At 46.2% G+C, this 19,483-nt stretch overlaps 1 protein-coding gene across 1 annotated transcript in view; it reads right to left on the bottom strand.

Moving 5' to 3' along the window:
- CLNK (cytokine dependent hematopoietic cell linker) overlaps positions 1-18,370 on the bottom strand; it is a 1,039,166-nt gene extending 1,020,796 nt beyond the window's left edge. Inside the window, exon 1 of the mRNA XM_078678887.1 lies at positions 18,277-18,370. The gene's annotated coding sequence lies outside the window, so the exon portion shown is untranslated. The remainder of the gene's footprint in view (positions 1-18,276) is intronic.
- Between the last annotated feature and the right edge of the window lie 1,113 nt (positions 18,371-19,483).

Here is a 19,483-nt window from a genome sequence, read left to right as displayed (position 1 = left end):
TCAATTATTTAGCATTTCGTCATTTTGGTTCTCTTCTGCTCATGCTTATTCTCCCAAATTTTCATCAGTGGGACTTTGACTGTAGTCCCCTTGCCCAACCACGCCCCCGGCGTGGTGCTACTAGAATTGGCCTCAATGGACCTTTACCTTCCTGCCACAACACTCAATTATGTATTACTACACACCACCTGGCCCATTCTTTCATTATCTCATTCATTATAGTCAGACGCATGCCATGTCACGTCCACCTCAAGTTCCCTATGTCACTGGTTGTTGTCACTCCGTTTCCTTTCTTCCCCCTGATTGACACGCCTCCCCTTGAACTTTTCCGCCCCATCCCTCCCTCCAGCCCTCCCCCTTGACACAGCACCCTTTCTCCTCCATGTCTCCCCTCCTGCTGCCCCACCCTGCCCGCTGTCAATCACTGCATCCTCACTGCCCTCCTCCGTTCCGACCCCGCCCCAGGTAGCCACTACATCCTCCAAAACACACCCCCGGCCTTCTGGTCACATAACCACCCTTCCCTATTTCTCCACACCTTGATGCGCTATACCCGAACCGGACACAATTGTGGTGGTCCGCGGCAGACTGAAGCGCTGCACCCCTCCTCCAGGATTCATTCCTTCGCCCGGTAAGTCACCCCAAGTGCCGTTCCCCCTCCCGCTCACCCCACATTCTACTAGCCGTGCACACTGTCTCCCCAGATTCACGATAACCCGGACCTAGCGTGGATTTAAACCCGCCAGCCCACGTTGCCTGCAGCGCCTTCCTTCCATGGCACCAGGCCTATTAAGCTGATCTTGATCACAGCTTTCCACTCGACCTCCGCACAGGTGAGACGACCCCCGCTTGCCTCTGCTTTCACCCATCAGCCTTCCCAAACCGCCTTGAGCCATTCGTGACCTTCCCCCCACCTTTCCTTCCAGATTCATTTGTGTCTTGCACACGCCATAGTGCATTTTTCTCACAGACACCAGATTACTTTCACAGATCCAGCAAGGACTTGGAACCGCAGCGTTCTCAGGTACTTTTTGCTGTATTCCCAGTCTCTGTTTTTGCCCACCTTGCCGCCCTCCTCCCTTCTCCCCACGACCACGCCTTGTGCCTCTTCCCTTTCTCTGCACCTTGGCACCCGCCTTCACCCCCAGCCCAACCGATATGCAGGTCCCATTGCGTCCCTTCCCTGCCCCTATGCTCCTGCCATCACCTCTAGCATATCCCACAGGCAGGTCCCGCCACGCCCTTTCCTTTTTCTGCCCCCAGACACTAGCCATTGCCACTAGCCTGACACACTGGCAGGTTCCGACGAGCTTTCTGATCACATATCCAGAGCACCTTCCAGCCTCACCAGTTGGCAGGTCCCCTCGCCCCTCTCTCCTGCACTGCCCCTAGGCACCAACCCTCACCTCTAGCCTATCCCACAGGCTTGACCCACCATGCCCCTCCTTTCTCTGCCCCCAGGCATCTGCCATCACCTCCAGCTTGACCCATGGGCAGGTCCCGTCGCCCTCTCTGTTCACACATCCATCGCGTATTCCAGCCCCACGCTGCCCCGACCCTGACACTTGTCCTTCCCGCCCTGTACAGCACTTTCAAAACAGAAGGCCCATTCTGTAGAGGATCCTGAGTCCATATAATCGAAACGTCGTCAACTCTTGAGCACAATTGAAGGCGCCCTTACTCCATGTGGTTCTATTTAAATCATGCCATCCATTCCTACGCAACTATTGTAAATCATTGTGTGCTGAACCACACAGTCACTTGTACATATTTTCACTGTGTGTCACTACGTGTCTTTTAGCTGTTATTCACTTTGTCACTTGCGCCACCACTTATATGTGTCACAAGCACATTTGTGTACCAAGTCCAAATTGGGCTGTCTATACAATTCATGCCTACAGTGCTGATACAACTTCCAAAATTCCCTTTCTAAATATATGATGCCATGTGCACATTTAAAAAAAACTTTGGTGAGTCTCCCTTTTTCTTTCCTCGTAATGTATGTCACATACTAAGTTAACTGTCTCCGCCATTGATACCAATTGAGATATTGTTGCTTGTTGTCGGACTGATTCTAGACACCTCCACCGGGTATGTTAGCCTGTATACCAGCTAGATCACAGTGCCACTAGACTCCCATCTTACCAAGGAGGGAATAGTTCTTGCCAACTATCGAACATGACCACCCTGATCCCTCAGGATTGTGGTAACAGTGTATTACTTTTCGCTCAGTCACTCATGCTCACTTTGGCTCAGAGCGATACACAGAATAAATGGTGGGAACGTTTGTCACAAAGTATTATTTGAACCAGCGTCATTCTAGTGTAAAATAGGTGTACTGAAACAACCACTAGACAGTAACATTTATAAATGATTATAAGCACTAACAGAGTAAAAACTAAAACAACTAATACAGGCAAGTATATAAAATACATGACGATAGAATACGTACTCCTATGATGCAAACCTAACTAGATGTACTTAAGTGTACCTAGCATGTACTTGAGTCTAAAGCAAAGAATCTCTCTAGGATAAAGTCAACCCCATTACTTGAAGTGAGAGACTGTGGGACCCTGTCTTAGTCTCAAGATGAACTCCCTGAAAGGGATGCAAGAACACTGCGAGCTGGAGTGTAAGCGTGCAGGAACCTCAGCGTCTCGCGTCAGTGTGTCGGCATTAAAGTCCTTTTCTCCTCTGACTACCTCAGCAATATATAGTGTTTATGTACCCAAAGTGGTACCCTCAGGCGTTCTACCTTGCTGTGTCATGTCGAACTTAGGATGATGGAAGGAATGACCCTTAAACATAGTTATTATGCTGGAGATGGTAGCCCTGCTGAGTTTCCAAGAATCTTCATGCATAATGGATGAGGCTAGTTTTCAGGGAAAACCCCACGTCCTGTATGCAGTACTGTGACTGGATAAAAGGTCAGTCCCAAGAACGGTTAGGTAGTGTAATGGTAGGGAGAATATAGGTGAAAGGTTAGGTGACTACCTGAGCCTATATTGGGGTATCTATATGAAACATAACAATGTCTATAGCTACATTCATATTTACATAGATATACCACTGTTAGATCTGATGGTCTCTAGTTGGCAGAGGTAGGTACCACGGTCCAAATAGGGACCCTTGCTTCTAGTCAGGGCAAGGGGGATACACTCTTTAGATAACCCCTGCTCACCCCCTTGGTAGCTTGGCACGAGCAGACAGGCTTATCAAAGGCAATGTGTAAAGTATTTGTACCAACACTCACAGTAACACAGTGAAATCACCACAAATGGACTCCACGCCAGTTTAGAAAAATAAAGTATCTTTATCTAAACTACACAAGACCAAAACGAAAAAAATCCAACATACACAGTTCAAGAATTAATCTTTAAAAAGAGTTCAAGGTTTTGTGTCAAAATAATCCACAGTTGCGTCACTTTTCGCCCAAAGTACCTGTAGATGCGACAAAAGTTCCAAGCGGCAAACAAGCTTCGAAAAACAAGTCATGCGTCTCTCCTGAGACCCTGAGGAGGCGATGCGACAACCCTGCTGCACGCAGCGGGCGTGTTGCAATGAATCCGGTCTGTAAGGGGAGCGATGCGGTACCTTGTGTGGATTCCGGCGCGGAGCTTCTCCGGTAGGATGCGTTTCGCACAGCCACGATGCGACGACCTTCGGGCAGCGACGATCTCTGGTGCAGAGGCAGTGCGCAACACAACCTTGATTCTCTTCTGCTGCTGCCCCTCGATGCAAAGGCACTGGACTCTGCGACGATGTTCGCAACGGCTGGAGTCCTTCCGCACCGGGGCGATTCGCTCTGCAAGCGAACAATGCGTTGGTTTTTGCAGCGGCAACAGGCGCTGTGACGGTCTTCGCGGCAATTGGAATTCTCTTGCACTGTTGATGATGCGCTCCACAAGCGAGCGATGCGTGGAAATTGTAGATCTTCTTCTTTTCTTCTTGTCCAGCTCCCCAAACAGCATGCAACAACCTCCAGAGGCCCCACAAATGGATCAAGCACTCTAGGCAGGTCAGAACTCACACAGCAGAGTTCAGGGGGGAAGCTGAGGGTGAAGTTCTTTTGTTCCTGGGACTTCTTAACAGGAGACCAACTCTCCTCAAGCAAGGGGACACGGTAACAGCAAAGTGCTTCCCCTCTCCTTGGCAGCGACGCAACTGCAGGTCAGCCTTTCAGCAGGCAAGTCCTTCTTCTTCAGTCTTCCAGCTTTCTCCTTGGCAGAGGTTCCTTTTTGATTCCAGGATGATCTAAAGTTCAGGGGTCTGGGTATCCCTGTTTATACCTTTGTTCTCTGAAGGCAGAAAGGCCTTTGCCTTTGTCCAAACCAGTTCTGGTCAGTCCTGGAGCACTTTGTTTACTTGACTTCTTCTTTCCTTTCAGAGAGAGGGGCAGGGTCGTCAGCCGCCTAGCAGGAGGTGGAGTCAGCATTATAGAAGGCAGGCACTGCCCTATTCAGGCCCAGGTGCTATCCCCTCCCACCACTCAAGATGCATATGGAACTATTCAGCCCTGGGCTGACCCCGCCAGCCTCCTGGAGCCACCCCAGCCCCTGTAACTGACAAACCAGATAGTCAATTCACAAACAGGCAAAGGCACACAGAAAGGTTAGACAAGAGAACAGCCACTTCCTAAAAGTGCTGTTCTCAAACACAGACTTAAAAATCATCCTTCCTAAAAGATGGGTTATTAAATTCTGAGTTCGGGGATACCAGATTTAAGTTTTCTATCTTGCTCCTATGGGAAGATATGCAGGTAAACATTATACACATCATTCCCCATTCAAGCCTATGGGTAAGATAGCCTTTCAATAGTGAAAAAAGAAGATGGCTGTAATGCACTATCAGAGCATGTCACCCACGCTAGTACATGCTCTACCTTTCACATACACTGCACCCGGATGTATGACGGTACAACGCGTACCGTCACAACACGTGCTGTTACAACGCGTCCCTTACAACGCAAGTTGTTACCACGACTTGCGTTGGGGGCGCGGATGTCGAATAGTATAATTTACTATTCTAACACCAGTCCCCGTGGACACTAGGGAAGGTATTGGAATAGTAAATTTACTATTTTTAATCTTCTAGCGCCCTCCAGCGCAAGTCGTGGTAACGACTTGCGTTGTTACGGACGCGTCGTAACAGCACCGCGGGGAAACATCCGCGTTGTAACGGATGTTTCCCACTGCACCCTGCCCAGGGGGGTACCTTGGGCCTTCTATAGGGGTGTCCAATATGTATAGAAAGGGAAGGGTTAGGCCTGGCCACTGTGGACACTGGTCAGGGCAGCATCACAATTAGCAACTGCACACAGGCACTGCGGTGGCAGGCCTGAGGCACCATTTTAGGGCTACTCATGTGGGTGGCACAATCAGTGCTGCAGGCCCACTAGTAGCATTTGAATCACCAGCCCTGGCACACTCAGTGCACTTTACTAGGGACTTACTGGTAAAACAAATAGGCCAATCATGGATAACCAATAAAAATAACAATTTACCTAGGGAGCACTTGCACTTTGACACTGATCAGCAGTGGCAAAGTGCCAAAGCATCTAAACCGGCAAAAACGAAATCCAGCACAGTGTCAAAAATACAGGAGGTAGAGGCAAAAAGTCAGGGGAAACCACGCCAAAGATGCCAGGTCTAACATGCCATTTCACATGATGTACGAGTTATGGTCTGTAAAGCTGTTGGGCAAGTCATGGAATGTGATCCAAACTGTAACTCAAACAGTTTAATGGTGTTTCGGTTTTAAGGCGCAACCACACCTGCACTATAGCTGTGTTTTTAAAAAGAGTTTCTGAGCTTTTTCTTTAAAAAAACATTTTATGGTTTTCTAACCACTGCTACCTATAAATTTACTTTTACCTTTGTTTCTTTCAGTTAATACAGAGGTAGATAGATAGATAGATAGATAGATAGATAGATAGATAGATAGATAGATAGAGAGAGAGAGAGAGAGAGAGAGAGAGAGAGAGTGAGAGATGCCACAGCTGAGTATGCTCTTTAATACTACAGATGTGTGTGGAGAGGGACTATGAAAATGAAGTAGCAAAAAGAAGCAACACAAAATAAACAAGCAAATGCAGCACTTATATTCCTGATTAACCCTTGAAATCAGCAGTGTTCATAAAAATGTGATCTTTCCTTCTATCATCTAAAAATTATATGGCAGTGCTGCAATGTTTAGAATATCGAAAGGGAGTGGTACCTGATAATAAACCAAACTGAGCATGCAATTTGGAAGCATAGAAACAACTAATAAATTGTGTGACATGGGCACAACCAGATGTTTAGTTATCTTTTGTGCAGCCGGTGCAGTGGCACCATGTCCTGTTGTGTTCAACATAATAATTTGTTGCTGAGAGGCAGTCACATTTTCTTGGTAGTTTGTTCGTTCTACTTTGAGCAGCAGCTGCAAAGCATTTCTTTCAATAACACATTAACTGCTGTTAAGAAGCCATATTTAAAGCAGGAGTACCTCTTCTTTAGAGAGAATGAAAAAGTGGCAATATTATAAGCAACTGTTGGAGTTGGCCCTTTTTGCAGGTTCACCCCTAAACTTTTTGCTTTTAAATGTGACCTAATGTTAGTTGTTTTTGGCTTCTGCGCACCTTAACCCTGTGTCCCAGTGTAAAGTGCGCGCGCTCTCTGTGTGTGTGGTGAGAGTGGCCTGCCCTCCCATAGGAATGCCTGGGGATATGTGTGTCCATGTTAGTTCCTGATGTGTGGGAGTGCAGGGTCGAGTTTGGTATGTGTGAACTCGTGAGATTAAATGCTGCGCAATGATGTGTGTGGATTTATTGTGTCTAGTGGAGAAGTGTCACTTCTAGAAGTTGGCATGTCTGTGCAGTAAATGTGAATTGACTGTCTGGCCTGTGATTGGCTGGAGCTGGCTGGTGTGCCTGGCTCCAGGAGTCTGGATGGATCTGCCCCGGTGGTGAATGGAGAGATCTGCATGTTGATGGGAGGGAGGAGTGCTCCTGAGACCTGAATAGGGCTGGGCCTTCCCTCCACAATGCTGGCTCCGCCCCCGGTGGTGCGTCTGATGTCCCTAGCCTGTCCTGTGAATAGGAAGCGAGGCTGAGCAAAACAAAGTGCTCCTCCCCCTTGCCCTGCACCTTGAAGACAAAGGAAAATGTGTATAAAAAGAGGTTGTGACCCCATGAAGTTGTTATCACTGATCCTATCTTAAGGGGGGCCTGCTGCTGCTGTGATCCAGGAGGTACCACCACTGGGGACTGCCTCCCTGCTGGAGGGCCCTGTGAGCTGGCCCCTTGGCCCATCCCTTGCCCCCCTTCCTGCTAAAAGACTTTCCCTGGACTTTGGGACGGTAGCGCCTGGGAGCGCTTTTTTTTTCATCCTGTGAGCGCTTTATTTTTAAGTGCTGAAGAAGGTGCTTTAGTTGCCCTGAGGAGCGACGTCCTCGTGGGCTGCAGCTCCGAGCAGTGATTGTCTGCACAAGGGAACCCCCGGCATGGAGTTTCCCCCGTGATTGTGTTTGTTTGCGGCGCGGGTAACAACCCCGCACTGCCTGACGCATAATTGCCGATTTTGGTGCGGGTGCCCACCCCGCATATTTGCCAATTATGATATCCCTAGCGGGGTGCCACCACATGTTGTGGGGCTTGAGTCACAGGGTGCAACATTACTGATTGCGGTCCGGGTGGTGCTGACACTATAACAGAACACACACACATTAGTTACTTCCTTGTCCAGGCCAGAATGGAAGCAAGCCCAGAGTCCCAGGGCCACTGTTCCCACTACTACGCTGGACTGGCATATGCCAGGCCAGCCCACTCTGCTTACAGGGGGGGGGGACAACGCTACATGTCCCAGGTCTTCTCTGTAGTGATCTGCTGATCACAGGTCTAGTTGTCAGCATGACACATCCACTCCCCGAGGGCTGCTTTACACCCACACCACACCCATCCAGCACATGCTTCACAGGACATGTGACCCTGCCAAAAAAACGGGCAGGGCGCCCGTGCTCAAAGCCATTTCCACTATCTATCGGAGAGTGTCCCTGTGGTCATTATTTACGCATGAGGGCCTATGGCCCTACCACATTACATTTTCCACTGCGGGAGGTGACATGATGGCGTCCGCACCGCGCGGCTCAATCATAAAGGGCCCATGAAATGCAGTGCACAGAGTTGGTGGCAGCAGGTGAGCATTGAGGCCTGGGTGCGTAGGGTCGGGGAGTCATCGCTGGGTGGTTGATTGGCCTGGGGACCAGGGCTGGGGTGCTTGCAGAAGACATAGGAATCATGCACACTGCCAGGGAAGTTAGCGACGACATTGGTGAACGGGCCCCGGTGGTCCACTTTTGCCTGCACATTGATGGAATGCGTGTGTTTTCTATTGCGGTGATTGTGTGCAATGTTGGCAGGGGGCACAAGTAGTACATGTGTGCAGGCAATTGCCCCCAACACGTGCGGGAAGCCTGCTATGGCATAGTTCCCTTGCTTGGTCTCCAACTCTTCCTGCGCAGTATGGGGGAAGTGAAGGTTTAGGGGTATCAAGCTGATACAAACCGTGATGCTTATAGGTATGATAAATCCTGCCTAATGAGACCGTAACAGAAGTTTGTGTGGTCATAACCTTCTTTTTCTTTCCTACGAAGGTTACGAACACACAAACTTCTGTTACAGTCTTTTTGTGCAGGATTGATCATACCTGTAAGCATTCTTGTTTGTCCAGGTGCAATACACTGTACCAGATTACATTTGTGACTATACCGATTCTTGACCATTGTTACCATTTATCCAACAGGTTTCTGAATACGGACTTTCGGAATATGGAACTGTATTGGGGAGTTCCCGGACCATATGCAGATAATTGGATCCACAATTTGCCCTGAAGAAGTTCCCCGTTGGGAATGGAACACGTTGGCTGATGTTTTCGTGCTGTTAAGTTATGTTTTTTTAATAAATAACTGTTTTTCCACTATTGCTGACTTCTGGACTTCATGACCTGGAGCACACCCATTTCAGAAACTACAATCTTGGATCTGGAGAACAGAGGCACCTGGAAATGGCTGGGGTTTCGGTTGGTTGCACAGGAACACGACAAATTGGGATTCGCTTGTGGTGTGGATACAGGGGCCACCCGTTGCTTTTGTGGACATGCATCCCAGACATGTGTGAGGAAGTTTGATAGGGCTGGCTGTGAGACTCCTCCGACTCTGGCAGTTGTTGGTTGGAAGGTACCAGAGGCCAACAAGTGCAGCACAGCCATCCAGCAGCTTTGTCTGTGGAGGGATGTTGGTTGTTCGCTGTGTTGGTACCACCAGCCTGTGGGCAATGTGGGTCAGGATGCGGAGGATGGTTGTCCTTTTGAGCCTGTAGTGGGCAATGACATCCTCTGGCTGGTGCATTTTCGGGAGGTCCGCTGTCTTGGTCTGCGCTGCCTCGGTGGTAGTCTGGGAAGGCCCTGGGGGTGGGGGTGGTACCTGGAGTGGTGACATGGGTGTTGTGGCCCTCTTGGGTGTCCGAGATGCATAATCAGTGTCTCCATGACATGTGTTGGTCTTCAGATGTGGCTCTGGGCTGGGCTTCCTTTCATTCTGCAGGTTGTCATCCTGCTTTACACAAGTAAAAGGCAGGTGTAAAAACTTGCTCCTAACGCGCCTTATCGCCTGTTTTTGGATCGCATCGCAGATTTGGCTGGTCGTTGAGAATATCGCTAAGTGGTGTTTTCGTGTGTTTTTACACGGGAACGCCTACTCTGCATATCATTAGCGTTAGTTGTCGCTCTCATCCGTGGCGATGTTTTTTGCAGAAGCTATCGCTGGAAAACTGACGATATCGGCAGTTTGCACCAGCTTGAGAATGGGGCAATAATTCTTTTGCTGTGCTAAAGTGCTGATAACTCGGCAATAAGTCCTTGAGAATATGTCCCTATAATTCCAATAACACAACTCTGAAAAGGAGAAAAATTGGTATAAGTAGCATGCAACTAAAGAGACCTACCCCAATATAAATAAGGTCAATCCCAATATTGGTAAGGGGGATCACATCCCAAAAATTTCAAAGTGTCTGAATATTCCACAGGCACAATTTAAGGATACCTGATAAAAAGTGAATATTCAGACTGAATTAAGCCAAAATATTCAACAAGACATCAAATGCACCTCAAACCTAAAGAAGAAGGTCTCAAAAGAAGAGAAAATAAAAGAGAAATTTCAATTTATTATTCTATTCAAAATACTCACTTTATATTATTGCCCAAAAATATGTACTTCCTTTATATTTTTACAATAAAGTAGGCCCGCACAGCCGTCTCTCTATTACAGAAAAAGCTAAACGGAGGGCAGAAAGCAAGCAAAAAGAAAAAACAGAGCAGAGGAGGGCAAAACAGAGGGCAAAAAAATTAGGAGGAAAGGCAAAACAGAAAGCATAACAATTAGCAGAAAAGGCAAAAAGGAGAATAAGAGGGAAAACAGAGCACACTCACTCACAGACACACTCAGAGACTCACGCACCCAACTCAGAGACCCAATGAGATACGCATAAACTCACTCAGAGACTCATGCAACCACTCACAGACCTATTCAGACACACCCACTCACAGTCCTACTCAGAGACCCACACACCCACTCACAGACCCACTCAGAGACTCATGCACAGAATCACAGACCCACTCAGAAACTCATGCACTCACTCACAGACCCACTCAAAGTCTCGCACACCGCTCACAGACCTTCTCAGAAACTCAACCACCCACTTAGAAACCCACTCAGACACTTATGCACTCACTCACAGACTGACTCAAACACTCATAGAGGCACCCTCAAACCCACTCAGACACTCTGACACCCACTCAGACACTCATACCTTCACTCAGACACCGACTGGGAGACTCATACACCGCTCACAGACCTTCTCAGAAACGAATGCACCCACTGAGAAACCCATCCAGATGCTCACACACCCATCCACTCACAGACCCATTCAGACACTCAAACTCCCACTCACACACCCAGTCAGATACTTATGCAGCCACTCCCATGCCCACTCAGACACTCACAACCCCACTCAGATACTCATGCACTCAATCTGACACTCAGTCTCAAAGATCATAGTTAGGAAATAAAATTTAAAAAACCTTGAAATTCACTTACAAAAACAAAGGTTACAGGGATGTTATAGTTAAGAAAAAGCATTACAAAACTGTAGAAATTCACTCACAAATCCAAAAGTTAGAAGGAGGTTATAGTTAGGAAATTGAATTGAAAACATCTTAGAAAATCACTGAAAAAACAGAAGTTGCAGGGACGTTATATTTAGGCTCAGATTTCATTTGTACAAAACCATTGGAATTCAGCATAGTCACCTGAGCTAACTATAGCTTACGCTGCCAAAATGCACGGCTTACGACCTCACATGTTATATAACTCATGACATGATCAGTGACATCACTGATGGCATCTTAAATGACATCACTGATGTCATCATCCACCTAGCCTCTCATACACCCACTCACACCCCTGTATAGCCTCTCCTATACCCACTCACATACCCACACAACCACTCATATACCCAATTACAGACCCATATAAGTACTCACTCATCCATAGAGCCACTCATACCCAATCACTCACTCATACAGCTACTCACACAACCACTCATACCCTTACAGCTACTCATACAACCAGTCACTTACCCATACAGCCACTCACTCACACAGCTACACATTCACTCGTACAGCGACTCATGCACACATGTATTCGCCTATATAGCCAATCACACACCTACTGGCCCATACTGCCTCGCAGCACAGCCATTCACTCCAACCCACACAAGCACTCAAATACTCACTCACACACCAATACAACCACTTACATACCCAGTCACACATCCATACAAGCACTCCCACATCAGTTCACTCACCCATGCAGCTATGCACCCAGACACTTAATCTACAATACAGCCACTCACACAACAACTCACTTAACCACACACCCACTTAAACAGCCACTCACTCACCCATACAACCACTCACATACCTAGTCACTCACTCATAGAGCCATTCAGATGCCCACTCACTCACCCATAGAGCCACTTACACACTCACTTACCCACACAGCCACTCCAACAGCCATCACTTTCCCACACAGCTACTCACACACCCACTTATACACCCGTACAGCCACTCACACACACTCACGCACCCATATAGCCACTCAGACACACACTCACACATGGATACATACAGTCACACAGCCACTCACATAATATATGTTAGATGTAGTATCACTCATTAGTACTACACCTAGTATGCTAATTCAACTTTTATAGTAGCTTAGTATATGTGTTTAACAACCATAATCTCTTAGAAAATACTTACACCCAGAAAACCACTCACACACCCATTCACAGACCCATGGAGCCACTCACACACCCACCGAGAAAGCAATTTAGCCACTCACACACCTACTTACAGATGCATACATCCACTCACATGCACTCACACACCCACACAGCCACTGAGACACCCACTCACACACTCATACAGTCACACAGCCACTCAGATAGCATATATTAGAAACGTTTTTTTTTTTAAATTTCAGGTTGATCTGTCAAGCGGGGGCTGAGAAAAAGTAGGAAGGCTGAGAAAAGGGGGAGTCCCCAAATGCATTTTCCCCATACAATTTCCCACCAGGATTTTAGACATGACTACAGCTTGAACCGCTGAACAGAATTACACTAAATTTGTCAGGAAGCTAGATCTTTGTCCAGAAAGAGTGCTTTTTGTATTTTGGTGTAAATCTTTTCAGTAGTTTTGGTGTTATTAAAGTAAAAAGATGTATGTATATCTAGAGATGCATATTCACAGCCACTCACGCACTAACATACCCACTCAACCAGTAGCGCGTTTTATAGTTACCGTAGGGTGCGAGTTATAGTTACTTGAGATAACGACAATTGCTGAATTTGTAAAATGTAAAATCTGAATCTAAATATAACATCCATTTAATTTTGTTTTTTTGAGTGAATTTCTAAGGTTTTTTTTAAGTTCTATTACCTAACCACAATACCACAGTTAGAAATGGGGGTGTCTAGTTAACAATGTTTTGCACCATTGTCCAAGTATGGTAGGCACCCTTCTTCCTAGTTAGAGTAAGGGGATATACTTTTAAAATAACCCCTGCTCACCCCCTTGGTAGCTTGGCACGAGTAGACAGGCTTATCTCAGAGGCAGTGTGTAAAGAATGTGTGCACATATACAGGAATTCAGTGAAAACACTACAAATGGACCAAAATGACAAAAATCAACAATACAGTATTAAAAATATGACTTTCAAATGGTGGAAACAGTTCTGTTCAAAGCAAATTGCAGATGCAACACTTTCAGCACAAAGTACCTTGGGTGCATCAAATTCAAAAGCAAGAACAGCTGCAGGTAAGGTGATGCATTGGTTCCTTAAATGCAGGGAAGGAAATGCGTCGGTTCCTTACTATCGGGGAGGTGATACGTTGGTTCCTTACTGCCACACAGGGGAGGTAATGCGTTGGTTTCTTACTGTACAGGCAGGTGATGCATTGGTTTCTTTCTGCGGCCCCAGTGTCCTTGTAGATTTGGCACTACCGGTGTGATGCGTGAGGATCGGGGATGTGTCGATTCTTGATGCGGCGGCAGCAACAGCACTTGCGTTGATTTCTTCAGCCACGGTCCCACAATGCGTTGGTTCTTGCATCCACACAGCAGGGCCTGCTTCGGAATCGGTGCAGTGATCTCGGCCTTTGTAGATCAGTGCACTCGATGCCACGTGCAGTGATTTCTTGAGCCACGGGCAGGTGCTGCATCGGTTTCTTCGGAGATTCGATAAAAACAGGTACGGATGTGTCACTCTTCTCTTCGTTGTGTTATTTTCCCAGCTCCCAACAGCAGGAACAACTTCCAGCAGCCCAGAACAGCAACAGGCACCTCTTGGCAGGTCAGAACTCCTAGCAAGGGAGTTCAGGGGAGCTGGGGGTGAAGTCTTTGTATCCCTGAGACTTCAAAAACAGGAGGCAAGCTCTACTTCAAGCCCTTGAAGATCTTGCTCAAGCTGGGGACCCATCACACAGCAAAGTCCTTGTCAGAAACAGCCACTGCAGGCCAACCCCAAACAGCGCACAGCAAAGGGGCAATACTTCTCCTCAGTTTCTCCAGCTCTTTTCCTTGGCAAAAGTTCCTCTTGAATTCCAGAAGTAATCTAAAGTTGAGGGTTCTGGGCCCCAATATTTATTTAGCAAATCTCTTTGTTCTCTGGTGGCAGAGAAGCCATGTGCTCAGTCAAAACCAGTTATGTCTAACCCTGGGCAAAGCACTACGCTAGCGTAGTTTGAAAAGTTTGCGCTACTTTGCACTACACAAACTGCACGTAGCACAGTGCAAACTCACATAGCTGTAGCGTAGTGCAGCGGTCATTTGTTGCTTGCTCGAGGTCCTCAATGTCAAGTTGGCGACCGCGAGCTAGCAAAATGTCATCCCAGCAAAACTTTTTCCTCGTTCGCGATCAGCAACATCAGCGATCACGAGCATGGAAAATAAACCTCCTGGTGAGATTCTCAACGCAGGAAGGTCAGGTTTCTCATTGCGAGCATATGCTTGCGACTGCTCGTGATGAGAAACTACAAGTCCGCATTGAGAAAGCTGTCGCTCGAGTAAAAATCTACTAAAGCGGCAGAAAACTACAGCTAGCACTGTGCAAGATGCCGTTTTCAATGATTGCACAGTGCTGGATGCTTGCAGCACTGTGCAATCATTAAAAGCGGCATCTTGCACAGTGCGAACAGGGTAGTACGCAGTTCGCGTAGTGCTACGCGTAGCTCGCGTAGTGCGAAGTGCACTTTGCATAGCTTCGCGTATCGCTACTTTGCAAACTACACCCAGCCCTATGTCCTCTGGTACAGCTTCCTAGCAGGAGGTGGAGACAGCTTCGTGTAAGGCAGGCCAGGCTCATTCAGGTGCATGGAAATCTCCTACCCCCTACTCTAAATGCGGCCCAGGTCTATTTCGCCCAGCCCTGAATCATCCTGGAAAGGCAGGACACACTTTACCCCCCCCGCCCCCTCAAGTGGCTGTCTAAACAGAATGCACATCTCCAGGCCCTGTCACTCCAAAGCCAGACAGTCAATACACAAACCAATAGAGGCACAGAGGATGTCTAAGCAAGAAAATACCTACTTTCTGAAAGTGGTATTTTCAAACACAGAATATAACAATCATCCTCACTAAAAGATGCATCTTTAGATTCTGAGTTTAGGCATACTCAACTTTACTGTCCTATCTTGTCGCAATGGGAAGTTATATTTATAATATGGTATAAATGAACTCCCTTTCTATCCTATAGGACAGATAGCCTTACAATAGTGAAAAACGAAATTGGCAGTATTTCACTATCAGGACATGCCATACACAGCAGGGCATATCCTACCTTTAACATACATTGCACCCTGCCCACAGGGATACCTTGGGCCTACCTTATGGGTTACTCACATGTAAGAGAAGGGAAGGTTAGGGCCTGGCAAGCGGGTGCCCTTGCCAGGTCGACATGGCAGTACCAAACTACGCACAGACAATGCAGTGGCGGGTGTGCGTTACATTTACAGTCTGCTTACGTGGGTGGCACAATCAGTGCTGCAGGCCCACTAGCAGCATTTGATTTACAGGCCCTCGGCACACAGTTCACTGTACTAGAGACTGACTAGTAAATCAAATATGCCAATTATGGAAACAACAATCCATACAACAATTTACAGGAAGAGCACGTGCACAGAGTCATAAAACCACCAACAACAGGTCAGAATGAAACAGGAGGAAGGCAAACAGTTCTGGGATGACCCTGCACGAAAGGCCAAGTCCAACTACCCCGTAACCTTTGTTTTTTTCAGTGAATATACATACATATATATATATATATATTTATATATATATATACAGACACATATACACACACACACATATATATATATATAGAGAGAGAATAATGATAGATAATGTGTAACCGTGTGACATAGATGACAAATACTATAGAACTGTTTGATACAGCCCTATATTGCCATGTAGGTGTTCTGTTAACATTACCGAGGCTGAAGTGCCTTATATGGGGTGAGTTATGGTTTACCATGACTGGGGAATTGTTTACTGAAAAAGACACCCCTAATTTCATAAATTCATTTTTTCAGTGAATGCAAGTCTTTTTTTTTAACAAATGTTAATGTATTATGAGCAGCATGAACCATAATGTATAAAGTGTTTTTTTATGATATACCACTTCAAACATCGATGTGCATGTAATATACTGCAGCATGCTAGTGCTGAGCCATCAACCTTACCACTAAAACTACTGGCAATAGGCTCCAGATGTCTGTCAGGTATTGGGCAAATGATCTGGCCTACAGTCAAGACCTGTACCAGCACTTGTGTCTCTGAGTCCACAGCACTCAATTTCTGACCAGGTCCAGCAGGATCTAGGAGCAGAATCTGGCCTACTGCAGTTCCGAGCACCAGCCCTAATGACTGCAAGCACACTGCATGGCCTTTGACCATGGACATTGGACTCCGAGCGAAAGACCGGCGTAGGCATGTGCTCTGCACCAACCTTCGTATCACCTGTGCAACTGCACATGTTCTTCACCAGTGCACTATTTGCTCATTTGTTGGGCCTGACCTAATTTCAGACCAGGCACATGATCCCATGTCAACAGTGCTCATTGCACATTGTTTTAGACCGTGCATAGTTGCAATGCTAAATTCCTTTATTTATATTCGTCTAGAGTTCCCTAAAAAGTAAACTATTCACATTCTGAAAACAAGAAAAAGTCTTCGATCCAGTTCCCACCCCCTACACACATACTCTCTGTTGTCAGGGAATGCTACCTCTGATCCTTTACATCCATTTCGTAAACCTTTACAAAGACACATGCTTTGAATGCCTTGCATACTATGATTTTAATTGGAACACATTTGTGCTGTTGCTGACTGTAAATCTAGAACACACTTTTGCTGTTGCTGACTGTAAATCTAGAACACATTTGTGCTGTTGCTGACTGTCAATCGAGAACATATTTTTTATGTTGCTGACTGTCAATCTCAATTAAGAACATATTTTTTCTGTTGCTGACTGTCAATCAAATTCTCTGGATTTGTAGATCCGCAGAAAGCCTGAAGACCATGCAAAATATTTTTGGATAATCGGTGAACTAACCTTCAGGAGCTACACTGATCAAAGAAAGCTGTATTCCAAGTAAAGATAACATTTAATATCAAGTTTGATGTCATTTCATTTAGCAGTTTTTCTTGTAGTAAAACATTCCTTGAGAAACAGGAATGAAAACTAATTTTAACTTTTCCCCCCTTGGACAAATAGGTGTTAAACGTGACATGTCAAAACTAAGCGAATAGGGTGAATTGACTGCAAACCTGTATTCTGATTTGTCAAATAAGGCTAAAGTTATTAAAGCTTTTAGAACTCATTGTCAGTGGAAAGCGAGACTTAAACCTAACTGCACATTCCCAATTTTTGAGTCTTTATAAAACAACGAACAATTAACAGAAGCTCAGACTTCCATCCTAAATCGTAAATTGAGTACCGATACATTGGTTACATAGTAACACCTGTTATTTACAGTGCTTAGAAATGGCAGCAATGCCCTATTACGCACTATTTAAAAACAAGTTAATTTATTGTAGTTATATTTGCACATCCTGTGTCGAATATAATCTGGAATAAAGTAAGGACGCTCAATAAAATCTCAACACCTCTTTCATTGCCTCTGTAATACTGTAGTGCAGAAAAAATGAATTATTTAAACACCCTTCATAATTAGCATTTTACATAATAAATCTACAGTAAAAACCTCAAAAAAAAGGAAAGGCACAGTATAAACCTGAGGATGATATCCACGAATTAGATTTACAAAGAAACACAGAGGCTGCTCTCTCTCATGCCATGAATATTTTATCGGCTTCAGGACTGAGCCAAGCCAAGCCAAGCACCTGTGTCTATGAGCCTGCAGTGTCTAAAGTGAATACCTTGACCGAGTTACATCTTGGTTTACAGACAGTACAGCTCGGAAATGGCGAGCAGTGTGCCCTTTTCTGTTTCTGAGCTGTGCTGCCTAAAATAATGCAAAAACTCGAAGAAATGTGCGGTTTAATGATCGGCGGTGCAAGCGCATAACACAGCTCTCTGCTGTGTGCTGATGCACGTGTTCATGACACGGCTCCTATGCTTAATCTTGCATATCTTAAAAGATAATAGAGGAATCAGTTTTACCTTCTATCCATTAGATCCAGAGGCGCCTTGATGTTAGCATGCTGAAACCCTGAATGCTGACGGTCGGCTCAGAGTGGCTATTTTTTTCAGTTTCAACTGATGCGTTTTTACCGTCTCGGCAAATCTTTGGTGGTTTCCTGCAGAATCTGCCTTCAAGTCGCTAAACCAATGAACATGAAGGTTAGTCTTGACCAGTAGGTCCCAAATGCAAAAAAGCGTTCTACTTCTCGACAGTTTATTTTACCCTGGACAAGAACAGCACTAGAAGCAGATTATAGGAACGGCCTGTTTTTTTTAAAGAGTTATTTAATAAGCTTTTAGTTGTTCAAAACATCCAAAACTATTTTTTTCTCGAATAGCAAATGGCAAGCTGCCATAAGTAAAGACCCACAATAATAAATAACCATCAAAAGTCCCCTTCCAAATCTGCCAGCCTCCCCTGCGCCCTCTAACTCAGCCCTTCCCCACAAGCCCTTCCAGCCTCTTTCTAGGACAGAACAAACAGACGATCTACCAAGGCCCCTCATACGCAAGCTCAGGTTTTTAAATTCTTCTTCAGAAAGAAGTAAAATCATTAACTCATAAGTGCTGGCAGCTCTGAGCCTGAAAGACACATATCCTTCCTTTGAGTTTTATAAATATGCAACAGATGTTTCAATCAATCGATCAATCAAACTGGATTTCAATAGGGCGGCTTATCACCGGTTAGGGTAGCCAGGCGCTTCGACGTTTGAAAGCATTTAGGTTGCTGTTACCATGATTGCCCATATGTCCTGTTGTCCTCTTCGCGGTCATTGTGTCATTCATTTGCAGGTATCATATGTCCATTGAGGGTCCCCATGTTTTTTTTCCAGGTTCTATCAATACCAAGCTTTTCAATGAACGATTCCCCCTTCCCCCCTCCTAAATGGGTTTTCAGACACAACTCTCACAGTTGGGTCCTGCGGAACAGGAAAACCAATCACCTGTTTTTGCAGAGGCCGCCCCCCAACGGGGACTTTGAGGGCCGACGCCATAACCGCCGCCGAGCCCTGGACGGAACTGGTTTTGCACCTAGACGTACCCAGGAGCAGGAAAAACTCCTGCCCCCCCCCCGCTGCAGCCGCCAGAGAGGCGCTGGCCCCCGTGGCCAATGGCAGCCCTAGTGCACTACAAACCCCCATTAGGGGGAAACCAGGTCAGGGCGGAAAAGTGCTGGGGGGATGGA

Source organism: Lissotriton helveticus, chromosome 2_2 (assembly GCF_964261635.1).
Source record: "Lissotriton helveticus chromosome 2_2, aLisHel1.1, whole genome shotgun sequence".
Lineage (NCBI taxonomy): Eukaryota > Metazoa > Chordata > Amphibia > Caudata > Salamandridae > Lissotriton > Lissotriton helveticus.
Note: the sequence above shows the minus strand (reverse complement) of the source record. Positions and strands in the feature narration are given on the sequence as shown.